The sequence below is a fragment of the Sorex fumeus genome, unplaced genomic scaffold (genome assembly GCF_029834395.1).
Source record: "Sorex fumeus unplaced genomic scaffold, SorFum_2.1 ptg000002l, whole genome shotgun sequence".
NCBI classification, from domain to species: Eukaryota; Metazoa; Chordata; class Mammalia; order Eulipotyphla; family Soricidae; genus Sorex; species Sorex fumeus.
The window spans coordinates 23,178,851-23,196,013 of NW_026606059.1; the positions used below are offsets into that span (position 1 = coordinate 23,178,851).

Below are 17,163 nucleotides of genomic sequence, written 5' to 3' on the forward strand. Positions count from 1 at the left end.
AAAATGATTTAGATCTGAGTAAATACTTGCAGAACACGTTCTGTTTTTATAGCTAGAACACAATGAATCCTATAAACTTTGTCTTTAGAGGTACGTTCTATAATGCATACCATTCAGAGATTATCAGCTGCACAATGTTGTATTCCAAGGGCAATCAAACATCAGAAAGGATCAATCATATAAATTCATGATGCTATTCTGTGACCCCCCCACCCTAAAATGACTAAAATACCTACACAGGATTTGTTTTAGACCATCAAAGCTTTTTGACATATTAACTATGTCATGCTGCCCAAATTCTTGAATCTTATTTATTTTTTTAACCTCTAGAATGTTAAGAGTGGCCAATTATATCCCAGATAAGCAGCTTGCCAAGTATGACTTTAGTGTCAAAGCCATTTTCAAATTGTGTACAGACATCTGAAACAGCAAATATTTTATTTTGCTCACAAACCTTTAAATGAGGAGGGGATGGGGCCCAGGATAGACGTTCCCCAACTGAGGGCTGCATGGCAAATGTGAAACCATACCAAACTTTCAAGGCAACTTGTGAACCTCTGAAATTAGGGAATTAACAGAACATCAAATTCAGCAAGATCACAAGGGGCACAATCCTTACGCAAGAAAATAATGCCATTGAGCCCTCATTAAAAGGCCATTCCGTCCTTAATCATCAAAGCCTGTGAGTGCACTGAAATCTTGGTTATATCATCGGGGATAACTAAAACAAGTGCCAAGAGAAATTGTGCACTTTTAGTTCTCACATATGTCCATCTGTTCGCATATAAACATATATTCTGCTTTCTGTCTGATTCCTAAAATCTTGATATCAGAATACCCTGGGCTTTTGCCCATTTCCTAAGAACGCAGACATCACATAAGCTACTATTAACCCATGTGTGATACACTTCCATGGTGGCTGGAATGCTGCCAGTTACAACACATGGTGCTTGGTTAACAATGTCTTAAAATATAAATGAATTTATTTTTTAAATTAACACATTTTTCTTATGGAAATGCCTTAATAAGCCCTTCTGCATGTAAAAGAATAGCCTCCATGTGGATTTTTTTTGTTCTTTTAAGACTTTTTGCAAGCATATCATAAAGTTAACCGTAAAACTTTCTGAAACAATCCAGAATTTCTTGACAAATTTTTAAAAGGACCCTAGTAAAGAATTTGGGTGATTTTTTTAAAACAAAGATCAAACACTTTTCCTTTATGATATTCTGTATTCAAGGGGAAATGCTCTTACTTTAATTTACGTGAAAACACTTCTGATTTCCCAAGTTTCCATCTTAATAAGACCTCAACAATGAACCACAAAAGTGATGAAGAAAAAAAAAGTTCCAATCCAACAACAAAATATGTTAGGTAATTAATGTCTGGCTGAATATTTTAATATTATCTGGGTGCAACCTTCAAATCTTACTAGAGGTGGCCCCAAATCTGAAAACTTAGTTAAAATGTATATATACACATAAATACCATCCATACTATGTTTCATTTACATATGTACAAAAGAAGCAATTCCCACCCTTGAAAGTGTCTTAACACTTAAAGTATTTTAACTTCCCTAATTATAGTTGAAGAAACATCATTAAGAGCTCAGGCCTCTTTGCCAATTGATAACCAGTCATAACCCTAAGTAGTGACAAGGGAGAAAACCCTACTGCCAACATTTCTGAGAATAAACTTACAATATTTGGACACTTTTGCAAAAGGTTATCTTTCAACGAAACACGCAATACACCTACAAAACAACATGAAGATAAATTAAATCTGACAAAAATAACTCTGTGCCCTCATCTACTATCCGATCCCAGCCACTAAAGCTGATAGGCCACTTAAAACACTTCACATTGCCAAAGTGAGGACATACAACCCTTGCCTAGGCAAAGTCGTCTACCAAATGACAACTATTTATAGGGGGAGGAGGCATCATATGGTGTATCATTCAATAAATTAAATATTCACACCATACTAGGGCCTCTACTGAAATAACTGTTTTCGCTAGCAAAGTGCTGGGAATTCTTGATACCCAATAGTCAATATTTGGCCAGCCTAGCATGTTTCTGAAAACTCTTCTACAGACAAACCTCTGTTTATCATCCTCTAGCTGCACTATTGTCATACATATTACTTCCCAAGGATGAGGAAAACTCAAGGCATTTTATAGAGTTGCTGAAATCTGAGCCCCTGCTTGTTTTCTCAAGTCTTGGACAAACATAACTTTAGAGAGAGCAGAGCATAGGCATAAAGAAAGAGGAGCCCGCATTTTCATCTTCCTTTCATCTTAGTCATTCAGTCAGCCATTCAGGACCCTATTCAACAGAGCTTTTCATTATGCAAAAAAATGCTAATCCTTTTCCGATGCTTTCACACTTGTACAACCCCCCATTCCCTCAACTGAAAAGCAATTATATCAGTTTACCTTTCTGTCAAAAACAGGATTAATATTCCAATAACAGAATCTCCTTTCTTTTCCTATCTTTTTGCTTTAGGAAACCAGAGATTATTAGTGGAGGCATTCTCAGAACAAGAATACATTATTATAAATATGATTATGTTAACCAATGGGTGGAAAAAAGAGAATAATCATGAGAAGAAAAAGTCCTTCAGTTACAGCAGAAACTCTTCTCTATGACAGAACTGACCTTCCCTTTACAGATGCCCAAAGAGACTGAGACTCACTCTGGTCTATTAATCAGAAACAAATTATGAAAGAATGTAGCTGGACTGGTTGACACTATACCATCTTGGGAGACTCAGTAACAGTCTAGTAACAATGTCCTCTTCATGGGTAATGAACAGCCATGACAAATGGGGCAGAGAAACTATTTATTTGCATATGCAAATTCTCACACAAGGGAAACATGTACAAACAAGTGTCATTGTAAGGTGGATTAGGCAAACAACGCTTTCTTTTTAGGACATTCTGCAGCCCAGAACATTAGTCAGCACAATTAAACCAGTCTCCATGGAGACTAATGAAATTTCACCATGGTATGAGTTAAATTAGATAGCTAGTTATGTGTTTCCACAATCCAACTTGAAATCCATTATTGTTTCAGAACAATACAGCAATTGTGCCTAGCTGATCTTTGCCAGCTCAACAAGCTCCTAAGTTGACAATTTGCATATGTTAATATAATTAAGCACTAATTACATGAAACTTGTACATATTCACATGCACTTTCCCTGGGCGCTTTTCAGTTTGAACCTTGGCCAAGTCTTTAACCCTTAGCTTGGTCTTAGAGGGAAAAGAAAGTGCCTGTAGCTACAGCCCCTAGGCAGACACAGAATGGGTCCTTATTTATAAACACAAAGCTTAGCCTGGCTTCTCATATTTCTAGCAACAATAACAGAAAATATTTGGTGACTATGCTAGGGACCAGAGACCAGGGAAGGAGGGGTAGATTAGAATGGAAACCCTCATAATATGGGTCTTCTCATAGAGGAGCTGTAGTGATATTCATTCCAAGAAAACATTATGGAGAATTTGCTCCCACTGACATTGTCAAACCTTGGGAGATGAAAATGGTCTGACAACAGCAAAAACAGTAAGCAGAAAAGGGAAAAAGGATCCAGCAGCACCTAATGAGCTTTACATAAATATATGCAGAGGCAATTAAGCAATGTTAATTACTATGACAGCAGTTAATTGAATATAATTAGATATTTTAAGCCACTGAATAAAGCATAGTTAAGATTAATTTTATTGAGATTAATTGTAAATAAGAATAGATTAGCTCTATGTTTTGACAGGCATAAAAAGTAGTTCTGCAAATTAAGCAGGAGCATGGCCACCAGTCCAAAAAAATCATATATTATTTTAATGTCACACCTCAGAATCATCTCCTCAATAAACATGACTTTCCAAACCCAAACAGACAGGAATCTTGAAGAAAAACAAACAGCTTGCAGAGATTAAAGAGCCTTTTGTCCTTTTTCATGTGCATTTCTTTTAACAGACTAAATTAAGCGAGTCTGGTGTACGTTTTTTAGGAAGGAACATTTCACACTGAATGGAAAAAATGTTCTATCACATATGAAATTCGTGCAGCTGTGCGGAACTTGGTCCAGATGGTTTCAGACCATAAAACACCACCAAATGATAGACAGTAGGCCTTCCCAAGATGATGTGATAAAGGCACAATCTTTTATTTTGACCTCCCAAATTTCTGCTCTGTATTGTTTCCCATCAAAGCTCCTATTTCCTTATGACTATGTTCCGCCGAGAGGTAACATAAGCACTGCACCTACTAAGTGCTAGAAATAACTGTAACTCAAATACATAGACGAGGCCTCCTTCCAGATACCAGCTAAACCATCAGCCACAAAGTGCAATGATAGCTGTGACAATAATGTATGCAGATGACAACAGTTGATTATTACTTCACACGCAAAAAAAAAAAAAAGGCTGCTTTTAGAAATATTTCTCAGGCAATAGTTTTAAAGGAAAATCCCTCTCAAATATTTTCACACCAGACTAATTAATGCCCATTCCTTAAGGAAATTAACATAGTCCTCAAGAATGCTGAACAAACTCAGTAATAAAAAAAGGAACTGCAATTGATTTTGAGATAAATCAATAAGTGATTAACATAATATTTTAAGGCAGCAAAATGTATGTACACTCATATACTGCACAAACATACACATTACATCCCAATGCCACTTAGCTCTTAGTTGAACAAGAGCTTTATGCTACTGAGTCTGGCTCTCCACAACCTCACAACTTCTTTAGGATGATGCCCTTAGTCTTTATAACGAAAATCCTAAAATGATCTGTGAAACAAGACTACGACAAGCCATTCTGCAGTGAAAGATTTTAAATCATCCAGCCTCTTCTAATAGACTTGAGACTTATTGAGGTAGAAACCATAAAAAATGAAGAAGGGAAATTTAATCCCTGAAATATTGATTTGCACATTAATATCATATAGGCAGAGGGCAATTTGGCTTCGTGGAAATGACACATTGTCGACCCTTGGTGAAGTCAGAGCCAATCTAACTGGTGAACATGTCTGAATCTCAAGAGTTATTAAGGGCTTCCCTTCTTGCCTTTATGACTTTTCCTCAGCCTACCAATGCAATCTTAAATGTATTATCTTTAAGAAATAATTGTAAAACCTCAGGGGTTTTCCAGTTAATGGAAGGGAGGCCAAACCACATCAGATTCTGAAATGCAACATTAAACCCTTGCAATCAACAAAACCACCTCAATTCTCATCCATCCAGTGCAGGATCTAATATTGTTATTAGAGATAATCAAATTTCATTGTGTAAATTTAGGCTCATGGTCAGAATGGAAGCAGTAAATTCTGCAATATTAAACAGCGATTTTCTCAGCCTCCTGTATGTTTTCCTTTGCTGGTGCAGCATCTTTTAAAATAATTCAACTAGCTCAAAATTAATGAACAGTTTTGAGCCCATCTGCTAAAAACTGCAAAAGATCACAAAACAGCTGAACATGCCCCCTTCATTTTTAACTTTAAGTGACAACTTTCCCTTCCCAGACCCAGAGCCCACACTCTCCCTATCTAACCCCACAGTTGGTCCTATTGCTTTGACTTACACAGCTGGTTTACCTGACCTTTCTTTGTTCCTTAGGTACATTTCACTTTTCAGATTTATGGCACTTCCCCCCTATTTCATTGACTTAATCTTCATTGCCATGGAAATGAAGACACTTAAATATGAGTTTACTTTTAAAAAAAATCCAAAAGCAACCAGCTATTGAACAAATACACAGTGATGCCCTCTTTCTACTTTATGCCATAAATATTAAAACCATTCTTAAAAAATAACTGTATAAACCCTCTGATCCCCACACTGAAGCCAGGTGCAAGAGGTTAAAACAGCTGGCTAGCCATCTTTTATTTTTGTGTGCCTTCCTGCTGATTGAAACCGCAAATGTTGAAAACTATCAAATATTCCCTTAAGGATTTTTTAGAGGAAGAAAAAAAAAGACGAAAGAGAAAAAAGAGAGAGAGAGAGAGAGAGAAAATATTCATTCTCTTTAATATACTCCTCTGTGGAGAAGAAAAAACTCTAAGACAGTCACAGAGGTAGTGAAATAATTTTGAATCTCTTCTTTCTGTTTTATTTAAACCATCCTCTCCTACAACTTCTATACACAATTGTCTTTATTCTTCAGTTAGAAAAAAGGAAAGAGGGGAAAAAGGAAAGAAAGAAAGAAAGTCTAAGCTTGCTCTGTCAGTTTTGCCAGTAAATATAAAGTAAAACAAGTGTTGATGGCACCGAGAGTGTTACATACCCGGGCTGTGTTTTTGCATTGCTCTCAATGGAAGCGATCGATGCCCGTGTCACTGTCGCGTCCCAATCGCAGCCAAGTCTCAGCCTTAATCTAAGCAACACCCGAAAAGGCAGCGGCAGCCGCAGCCTCTCCCTGATTCTTCCATCCATCCACCCAAACTAAAAATATAATACTACATATGAGCTTTAACCACTCCACGTTTATAGGGATCAAGCCACTGAAAATCCAGGAGAACACAATAAAAAAAGAGAGAGAGAGAGAGGGAGAGAGAGAGAAGAAGAAGAAAAAAAAAAGAAAACCCTCCTCTGTCTCTTGTCTCTGCTCTCTCTTCCTTTCTCCTCTCTCTCCTCTCTCTCTGTCTCTCCTATTGCCATCTACATGATCCTTGATTAAACATGGAACTGAGTTAATAAAAAAAAAGGGGGGGTGGGAGGAAAGACTCAAGGAGAGGAAATGCAACTGTCAGAAATCGGGACCGCCAGATTTCCTGGTGAACCTGCCTCTGTCTGAGTCAGTGTCAATCCACCATCTTCCGCCAGTGAACTTGTCTTTGGGTTTTTGTTTGGTTTGGGGGGCTGTTGTTGTGTGTGTGTGCTTTTATTTTTTTTAGAAGGGGGGAGGGGGGAAGCCAAGGTGGGGGCTGGAAGTGGGGGGGGGGTGCAGGGAGAATGTGTGTGGCTGTAGGTGTGTGTTGAGTGTGAGTGTGTATGTGTGAGTGTGTGTAGGGGTCTGGGGGGGGGTTGGGGGGTCCGTATTTGCGATCTGAACCTTTGGTACCTACAAGGAGGGCGTCGCACCGAACGGTAGCTAAGACCTCAGCGGAACCGCGCGGAAGTGAGGAGTCTCGGTCCAAGGCACCCGCCGGAGTCTCCTCTCCGGGCCGGACCCCAGCCCAAGCGCCGCCAGGAGCCCCCCGCCCGGATCGCAGGTAACAAAAGAAATAACAAACCAGTGCACCGTCTGCAGGGTCGGGGGGGTTCGTGGGGGCGAGGAACCAGAGGAGGCACCCTCTAGAACTTGGGCATCCGCAGAGAAACTTTATACGATGGCATACGTGTTTATTTCTTTTCTTTCTTTCTTTTTTTTTCCTCCCCCGATAGAAAAGAGCAGGAGGAATTGGGGAGTGGGGGGCGGGGGGCAGCGCAGGAGAGCGGGGTAGCAGGCGGGCGACACCCGAGGCAGCAGCCGCTGGCGGCCGGAAGGCGCACTTGATGCCGGGGAGGCGAAGAAGGTGAAGTTCGATCGCAGCCCGTTGGGGAGGCGGGGGAAAGCCAGTGCTCACAGCCGGTCACAGACACCCCATCCGCCACCCCTCGAGCCCCTCTGCACACACGCGCGCGACACACACACACACATACACACACACACACAGAGGGCACAGTCTTGACCATCTCGCCCTTGGCCAAAATGAAAAGAAAAGAAAAAAAGAGAGAGAGAGAGAAAAAAGAGAGAGATTGTGATGCTCGAGCCCGAGTTGGGGCGTCTGGTCCCCGGCACCCGCAGAGTCGGGGCGCAGGGAGCGAGCAGCCGCCGCCTCCCGGGCCCCGCGGCCCGGCGCTCCCGCCTGCTAACGGACCTGCCCGCGGGGCCCCGGCCGCCGCCGCGCCCCCCCAGCCGCCGGGCTCCCCCATCCCGTTAAACGCCCTACCCGGAACTTAAGGGGGTGGGGGGGGGGGGTGGGATGGAGGTGGGTTAAAAAGAAAAAAAAAAGCAAGGAGGAAAACAGCCCGAGCCTGAATCGGGGATGGGGGGTGGGGGTGGCGAGTCACACTGGGAGAGAGTAGGGAGAAGCAGATGGGGGGTAGGGGGGGGGCACTGAGTCCGAGCGATCGACGCCCAAACTTTGGGTGCGAAGGAAGGGTCAGCTCGCCCGGGGTGCAGGGCGCGGGGAGAGTCGGGGAACCCCCCCCCCCCCCCGGCCGAGCCCGCGCCGCCGCCGAGCTGACAGCTTCCCGCGCCACCAGGAACGCCCGGCTCGCGCCGCAGACACAAGCCGCCGCGACCCGGCCCGAATGGCCAGGGAACTGCACGATCCGCCACCGAATCCAAAAGTTCAAGCCCGAAAAACACAGTGCCCCCACCCCCACCCCACCCCAAGAAAGTGGAAAAGCAGGGCCCTCCGCGCCCCCTCCCTCCCTCGGCGGAGCAAATCCTCGAGCCAAAAAAAAAGGGGGGGAAAGAGATAGAAAAGGGGGGCAGGACGGAAGAGATGGTCGGGATGAGGGGATGTGTGTGAGCGAGCGAGGGCGAGCGAGCGAGGGGCAGAGAGGGAGAGGCGGAGAGGGAGAGAGAGAGGGAGAGAGAGAGAGGGAGCGAAATATCAAAGATTGTGCAAGATCAGGCTGGAAAGATAATCGATACTCGACCTAAATTTAACACAAACTACTCAATAAAAGTTAAAGAAAAAACTTACTTTCCATTTCCCCTGCAGTTCCTACTCGATCTTCGCCTCTTTTTTTGTTTTGCTTTTTATTTTACTTACAGCTGATCACATCCAAGTAAAAACGAGAGGGTTCATTTAAAAAGGAAAAAAAAAAAGAAAGAAAAAAAGAGAGAGAAAAAAATTTAAAAAAAAAATAAAAAAATAATCCTCGAACTTTATTGGGTGAAAATCAAAACGCTGGAGCAGAAAGTGGGGAGCACGGAGCGGTCCTCGGGGGTCCGGGAGGAGTTAAAGCATGTGCCGACCGCGGTCTCGCTGTTTGGTTGTGAAGGGGTTGGGAAAAGGAGGAAAGGAAATGAAAATCCGATATGTCTTTATTCTGCTAATTATTATCGTTTTAGCCCTGTTTAAAAAAATGGCTGATTAAGTTGAGTGCGCATGTCTTTGTGTGTCTATTCCCGATATGCACTCTGGGAATGAGAGAGGAGAGCGAGGGAGAGGGAGAGGGAGAGGGGGGAGAGAGAGGTGTAATTAGTGAGGTGATCAACATTCCCCAGACTGCAAATGACGCGCAGCCCCGGCTCCGAGCAGCCCGGGAGCCTCGCGGCTTCCCAGGCTCCGAGAGCTGCGGCGGCGGGGGCCCGGGACGCGCTCACCGCGCGCAGGGCAGAGGATGGGGACCTCCGGGGCTCGCACCCCCACGCGCCCCGACGCGTGCGACTCCCAAACTTCATTAGACACACACACACACACACACACACACACACACACACACACACACACACACACACACCCAAGAGTCACTCTAGGAAGGGTGGGGGTGGGGGAATATCAGATAAATCCGTCCAAAGCAAATGCCCTTTAATCACTAGGGGTGTGTGTGTGTGTGTGTGTGTGTGTGTGTGTGTGTGTGTGTGTGCGCTTTAATGAGGCAAAGTCATTATTATCGGACCACAGATTTGTTTACTGAGTAGCTTTAAGAAGAAATATGAGTTAGGCTCAGGAGGAGATTTTTTTTTCTTTTTTTCTTTTTTCTTTTTTTCCCCCCCCCCTTGCAACCCTGCCTAGTTTATTCTACTATGTATAAGAATGTACTTTAATGGCGATTTGCCCGGGTCTGAGCAAATATGCAGATATATGTAAATGAAGGGTGCCTGGCAGGGTGCAAATACCGCTCTGCCCAGCCTATTTCAAAGGGGGAATTGCACTGGAGATGCTTAGGCACTCTGTTTAAACACGGATCTTTCTCTTGTACACGCAGGAAATAAAACCCAGGGCATGGAAGATGGAAGCGGTTAGTCAAAGTAAACTTTTAAATGAGAGTAAGTGATGGTTGCAAGGTGATAGTAGGTATCCAGTTCTAGCCTTTTTGGTAACATTTTTGAATATTTTATCAGAATTCCACAAGTTCAATGTAATAGGTTTAAGAAGACTTAGGGGGAAAAAAAATCTTTCATCTTTCGAGTCTGTTGAATTATCTTTCTTGAAGCACATTATGATGAATTTTAAAACCCCACTACAGATCTCATTAGAATGAAATATACTTGGTATTTTCTGGTGCAAAATTTAAGGTGGCTGATTCTCATTTGAAAATCTAATTATCTCTTTCCAATATTACAGATGTGAATATGAGTGACACTTTCATTAAAAGATAATTAACTAAAACTAGGAATAGACATACTTTTAAATACCCCCTACTGAATATGGAATATATATGTATATATATATATATATATATATTCATTACTCAGATAGCATCTTGATACACTGTTACTATTATACCACAGGTCACAAGTAGACATCCTGTATGTAATATTTTTAAAAACGGGGATTCTAGAGAAAAGGTAAGAGTAACAAATCAAACAAGCCAAAAACAGGAAATACTTGAGGTGTCCAGCCTTCTTGGACAGGTGAGGCATCAGCTGCTTTTGAGTTGACAGGCCTTTGAAGTTCTCAATGGCCAGGATCTGCCTCTAAACCTGTCTTAGGCCTTAAGCAACAAATCTACCAAATACCAACAGAAAGGTTTATCGCATAAGCATTAGTAACAACAGAGGCTTCAAACGTGCATGTTTCTGGGCCTGAAACCTGGCATTCTCAGGCCACATTTGGAAAATCCGAGGTCCGATGCAAATGGGATTAAAAAGCAAACAAGACACCTGGGAGCTTAGAAGCACAGTCCTCAAAAGAGGGACCTAGGCACAGAGCAAGGGAACTGCTTGCCTTCAGCAGCTGGCTAAGGTTACAGGGAAGGTTCAGAACCTTGGAGCAGAGACTAAAGTGTAGATATGGTCTTTATTAAGACAGAGAGAGAGAGAGAGAGAGAGAGAGAGAGAGAGAGAGAGACAGAGAGAGAGACAGAGAGAGAGAGAGAGAGAGAGAGAGAGAGAGAGAGAGAGAGAGAGAAGAGAAGAGAGAAGAGAGAAGAAGCAAATCACTACCTTAGGAATTTGGAGTCAGTGCATGCACTAATGTATTAGAAGCCAAAGCCACTAGACCTTCACAGAAAGAAAATTGTCTACCTCTCCAAAGACTCCATTCCATTTCCAACTTCTTTGGGAAGGAGTCTGTTCAAAGTGGACTACTTTCTGTGATTCTTTTTCCAAGCTAATTTGTTTATAGCCTCATCTTGACACAGCAACTGTATCACCAGTGTGAGAGCAGCCATCCCATTGCACCTCAGTGGGGCTTATCCATGTGCCTTAAGAAATATACATGCCCAGGAGGGTAGAATTTAAATTATTTGTAACTTGCAAGTGAAGAAGGTGTTTATGTAGCGTTACTGTTTATCACAAAACACCCCAGAGAGCAAAAAATGCTGGCTTTAAAAAAACTAGTGGAGGTGTGAGTCTAGAGCAGAGGGTGGGGGCTTTTAAAGAGACTGAGGGGGAAATGAAGGCAGCGAAACTTTCAGGTTCAAATCAAGAAAGATCAAGCCCTTTGCGGGAGAGAGCTCCATGTACAAGCTCACTGATGGAAAAACCATTTCCTGCGATTTCAGACGGGTAAATGCATATGATGAAGGAAACACCTGAGAACAATAAGTCTGTTTCAGGCTCAGGTGAAGAAAGGGGGTCTATTCCTGGCAGGGAAGAATAGGGAAATGATCATTTCGTTTTCAAGTTCCCCTTTATTTCTTTTGCCTTTTCTTCCCTGAAACATCATCAATAACATTAATGTCATTAATGTCAAAACACCAAACGTCAAATCAGGAAAACCATTTAAAAATTGTGGTGGCTATTTCCCCTCTATGCCCTCACACCCACCCCCCTTCTTAGAAAACACAGCCATGTGTGATGTATGTGTGTGTGTGTGTGTGTGTGTTGTGTGTGTGTCAGTGCATGGGGGGGTGGGGAGGGGTGCAAGGAGGGGTGTAGCGGTTCCTGAATTCTAAGTACGAAAACAAAAGGAAGGATTCGTGTTAGGCGCCCACTTTGGCAGGCTCTTCTGCAAAAGAGGACGTGCCTCCTCCTAACATGTGTGTTTTCGTTTGAATCATCTCTTCTCCGTCCTCTTTTACATCTTTCCCAAGGAGATGCCGGGGTGAGGGTCGGGGGTTAACAGGCGGAGGAGCAGGGGCAGAGAGCCGCTAGCTCCGAGTCAAGAGTTGGCTCCGGGGTCCGGCCTGGGAGCGGGCGGGCGACGGGCCGGGAGCGGCGGCCGCAGGTCGGGCGCGGGGCGGGCCTGCAGGCGCGGAGCGCGGCGCCCGGGGCAGGGGCGCGGCGGGGCGGGCGAGCCCGAGCCCAGCCCGCGGGTGGCTGCGGGGCGCTGCCGCGATCTGCCCGGCTGGACCCCGCGGGGCGGCATCCCACGGCCCTTCGGCTCCTTCTGGCTCTTTGCGTTGCCCCGACGGCCCACCTCGGACCCGGGCTCCCTCTATCTCTCTCTCTCCTCCCTCCGTCCCTAAAGTCCGTGCGCACCCGCCTGCCGCCCCGGAGAAACGTTTGGCGACTTTTTTTTTTTTTTTTAATTTCCAAGTGAAACGCACAGAGGTTTCCCCAGCGGGGGCCTGAACTTTCCTGACACCCTCTTCGGCACTTTGCAGCCTGACCCCAGTCCAGAGCTCTCTGCCCCTGACCCAGAGCGCCGAGTTGTGACACCCACAAGCGATGCCAGGTGGTTAGGGGTTGAGTGTCGCAATCAAGGGACAATTTAACGTGGAGACAAAAGGTAATTCCACTTCTAGACTTCTTCCCCACCCCCACCCCCCCACTCCCGGCGTACTTTATTTCCAAAAAAAAAAAAAAAAACCAAAAAAACCTATACCACTGACTCGCCTGGAGTTACAATCGGTTTAATGAATCTTCAGGCTGTTTTCTCCACCCCCCCCACCTTTGCTCGCGTGTCCCTCCCCAGTTCACTAATAAATGCCTCACCCCCCTCTCCAGGTTCCTTCAGTTCAAGAGCAACCCCAGCCCAAGGGGAAACGAGTCTTTTGAGCGCGCGCTTCCGGGGTTCTATAGATGAGCTCAGTTTGAAACGAAGTATTACAAGATTTCAGCATTAGGAACCTTTTACATCACTACAGACACTTTCAGATCCCAAGTCCCTCCTCCTCCCCCCTCTTTTTTTGTGGGGGGGGTCTTCTCCACCCGGGGGCTATTTAACAAAGGCAATCTGTTAACTAACATTTTGTTTAACTCAGCAACTCTTTTCCAAAACACACTTAAACCTGATACCCAGGTCTGTCATTTGGTGGGAGGGGGGCGGGGGTGGGGTGGGGCTGGGGGTTTGGGGATGAAGGGAGGTGCAGGGGATCTTGGGCTGTATGCAGTGAGAGACCGGCCTGGGAATTAACAAGGTCAGGGTTTCTTTGTGAAGGTGTCACAAACACGGTATATTTACAGTGAAATCATAAAAAAAAAAGTATGGGAAAGAGCCATATCTCATTACTATACATTTTTTAAAGTGTATTTTGCTGAGCTCTAACAAGGGAGGGAGCTTAAAAAATAACCTAACGTACAGCGGCAGTGACCACTGTCTTTGATGATGAGAGGGGGCTAGATAAATTGAAATCCAAAAAGGAAAGGCATTTGGAGTGTCTGTGTGAGTGTAGGGTTAGTGGACAAGTAAATGCCTCCTTTGCGATTCCTCCCCTCCCCCAACCCGGCTCTTATCTCCCTTGTGGTCTTTCAAATCATAAATATGCCCCCCCTCCCATTCCTGGTCTCTATCCCTATACATCCACATTCCTCTCTATTTCTCTCTTTCTCAGCCCAAGTCGAGTTTGGGCTTTAACTTTACTGCAAATCTGTTTTACTCCAAGAGGTTCTGACCCGATTTGGTTTTGCTTTGCTTTATTTTGTTTGGCGTGGGGAGGAGTCATTTTGCAAGTTAGACAGTTAGACACAGGTAAGGAAGGAATACGAAGGTGGAGAGGTCTGAAGAGGAAGAATTATAAAGGAGGGGAAAGAGGGGAGAGAGAGAGAGAGAGAGAGAGAGAGAAGACAGATGCCCTCTGGTCTTACAGGGGTCAGGGCTCAGAAGGTACTTTGACCTCTTTTCCTTCTAGGCAACTAGCCCAGTGTTTATAAACATAATCAGACAGGACTGTCCCCAAACAATAGCACTTCACAACTTCACAAGTACTTGCTTGGCTCTTATGCAAATTAAGGAGGGTTTCTTATCACCACTACCTCACCTCTCCCCTCCCCCCACCCCCCACAAACACACAAACACACAGACAACCACCATCACTGTCTAAACCCAGAATCACAAGCATTGCCTTCTCAACATGCATGAAGAAATTTCCAACAAGAATGAATATCCAACGCAAATTTTACATTTTGTCTGCAAAAAAATACCTAGGAGAAAACCATGCAGATAGGGAAAGAGACAAGCAGAGAAAAAAAGACAAAGTAATAATAACTGTGATTTCATTGAACTGAATACAGACTTTTGATCCTTTTAAACTTAAAACATTCATATCATGTAAATTAAGTGCTATATAGACAATACAATAGACTTTGATTACCAAATAGATATTTTTAAGAACAGCAAATTAATTCAAAAGTGCACATTTCCAACACAAAAGTGGGTACCTTTATAGCTAAAGAAAAGCCCCTGTCGATAAGAAGCCTTAATATTATATTAGACACAAAACACCTTTAAATCTGACATCACACAGCCCATCTGATCTAAGTTATAAAATGTATAATTAAATACATCTTTAATTAAACAGGTAGCTTACAGACACTAAATGAATCAAAGATTTTGAAACAGATATTATTTGCCAAGGTGCAGAAATGATAGCTTTACATTGCATTGTAGCCAAAACTCAATTTCAAGACTAAATCATAAGTAGACAAAAAAAAAAGAGAGAGAAAAAGAACAAGAAAGGGGGGAGGGGAGAATAAAAGACAACAACAACAAAAAACAGAAGTAAATGATTTTCAAACTTTTACTTTAAAATCATTATCACTGACAATCTAAGAGGAAAAAAAGGTTAAGGAAAATATACCTCAGTGCAAAAAGATCATCTCCTTTTCTTCTTTGTCTATCAGTCCCCTGTTAAAGCATATGGAAAATGTTTTCAAAATGCTCAGATTTGGCACATTGTCATCGCAAAGAGAGAAGCGCAGTGATGCTGTTAGAGAAAATGGGAAATAAATTCAGGATTGGGTGCTGCCTCCTTCAATGCGGATTTATCTAAGTTTAATTTAATATTCCGCAATCACTGAATGATCGCATATAATTCACCATGATTTTAAAGGGCTTTATTTAAATATCTTGAGCAAGAAGACAGTGAAATTTAAACCATTGCAGCCATTGCTTATATATTTTTATTTTCCTATTCCAGAAACTTTAACTAGGAATTTCTTAATAATAAAGGGAAAAAACGATAAAGGTTTAGGCTTTGAAAAGAGAGTATGTTAGAGGAAAGCATTGGTTTTATTAAAATCATTCTGAACGTAAAATCAAAAAGCACAAAATGGTTGTTTGTAAAACACTAAACCTTTAATCGATTTTATTGGCATTCCGATCGATTAGATAAACGGAAATCTATAGCAAACATCAAAGCATTTAAAACATTTTCTCTCCCTCATTTATAAACAAAACTTTTCTTTTCAGAAGAAAAAAATGATTATCAAACGACTAACAGGAAATTCTTCAGATATCAAATTACGATAATAAAATTATTTCCACATGGAAAGGGATAATGACAATGATGATAGTAATTACAATAATGAATAATTCAACAACCCTTTGACATGTATGGAAGAACCTCGAGCAGGAACTGCTTTAGGAGGGGGGCTACTTTAAAACAAATACTTTATATTTTAAAGGATGTGTTTTTAAAGAGACAACTTAAGGGGAGTATCCTAGGTGTGGCTGACGGTCTAGTGTTCATTTCCTTGCAGTGGCAAAACGGGTCAATTTCTTTGCCGGCGTCTTCTTCCAAACTGAGTTACTTCTTATTAGAAGAAATTAATATGCAAATGTCAGTGAGTCCCTACCCCGTTTACAAACTTGGGTATGGGCCTGTCTTCTGCTTTTTCTAAAGAAGGTGATCCCCAAATTCAAGAGGAGAGCGCGGACGATAGCCTCCCCCCCCCCCCCGCCAATGTGCGTGTGATCACAGTTTGCATTTTCGAGTGAGGGGAACCGTTTTATTTGGCGGTCGGGAGGTGAGGAATCGGGAGCCCTCGGAGCCCCTGGCATGCTAGCTGCAGCCAGCGGAGGTGTTGCAGGAACGGGCACGACGCTTATTTGTTAAAGAAAATCAATGAAAGTGGCTGGAAACTTGCGAGGCCGGCGTTTGGGACTCGCGGGGAGTCTGCCTCCGGCCGGGTTCCCCGAGCAGCTCATCTGGCCCCAAAAGTCCCCGCGTCGTCCCGAGCCCCGGAGCGGGCTCTGCGGCTACCTGGTTCCCAGCTCCCGGGGGTTGCCCAGCGGGGTTCCAGCCCAGTGCCCGAGGCAGCACCCCTCTGTGCGCTCGGGGCCCTCGGGGCGAGGTCGCCCCTAGCAGTGGGCTGGCGTCGCCTCCCCGCATCCTGCAGGCGCAGCGCACACCTTTTGCACCCCCCCTTTTCTCTCTGCCTCCATCCTTCACGCTCCAGGTCTGAACTTCTGGACTTCTTTTTTGGGCTGCGATTGGAATCTAGCTCTCCGGATTCCCTGAGTCGCTTCAAGGAAACGCCGAATTTTTCTTTTTCCTCCCCTGTCCTCCTCCCTCCCAACCCCCCCCCCCCCGCCCCCCGACTCTCCCCCCTGCCGTTTATTTAGCACCCGGGTCTTCTTACTCTCGCACTTCCATCCTCTCCTCCAGACATTCCAGAGAGTTCTCATCACACCAGAATGCACTCCCCCCCTCCCCCTCCGCCCCTACTCCCCTTGGATTGGGGACTGAAAGAGGGGGTGGGTTTCGGGTTGAATTCCCTGGGGTTTTATTCTATTCCTTTAACAGCTTTACTTTCTCTTTTCTTCTTTGCGTAACCTTCACCTACCTACTAATTTATAACAGAAGCGGGTGCTTTGCCTTTCATTCCCTAGTTTCCA

General features: G+C 43.9%; 1 protein-coding gene across 1 annotated transcript in view; it reads right to left on the reverse strand.

The window, feature by feature from the left end:
• Positions 1–9,385, reverse strand: part of ZFHX4 (zinc finger homeobox 4) — a 214,214-nt gene extending 204,829 nt beyond the window's left edge. The window contains 1 exon segment of the mRNA XM_056130418.1: positions 8,695–9,385. The gene's annotated coding sequence lies outside the window, so the exon portion shown is untranslated.
• Between the last annotated feature and the right edge of the window lie 7,778 nt (positions 9,386–17,163).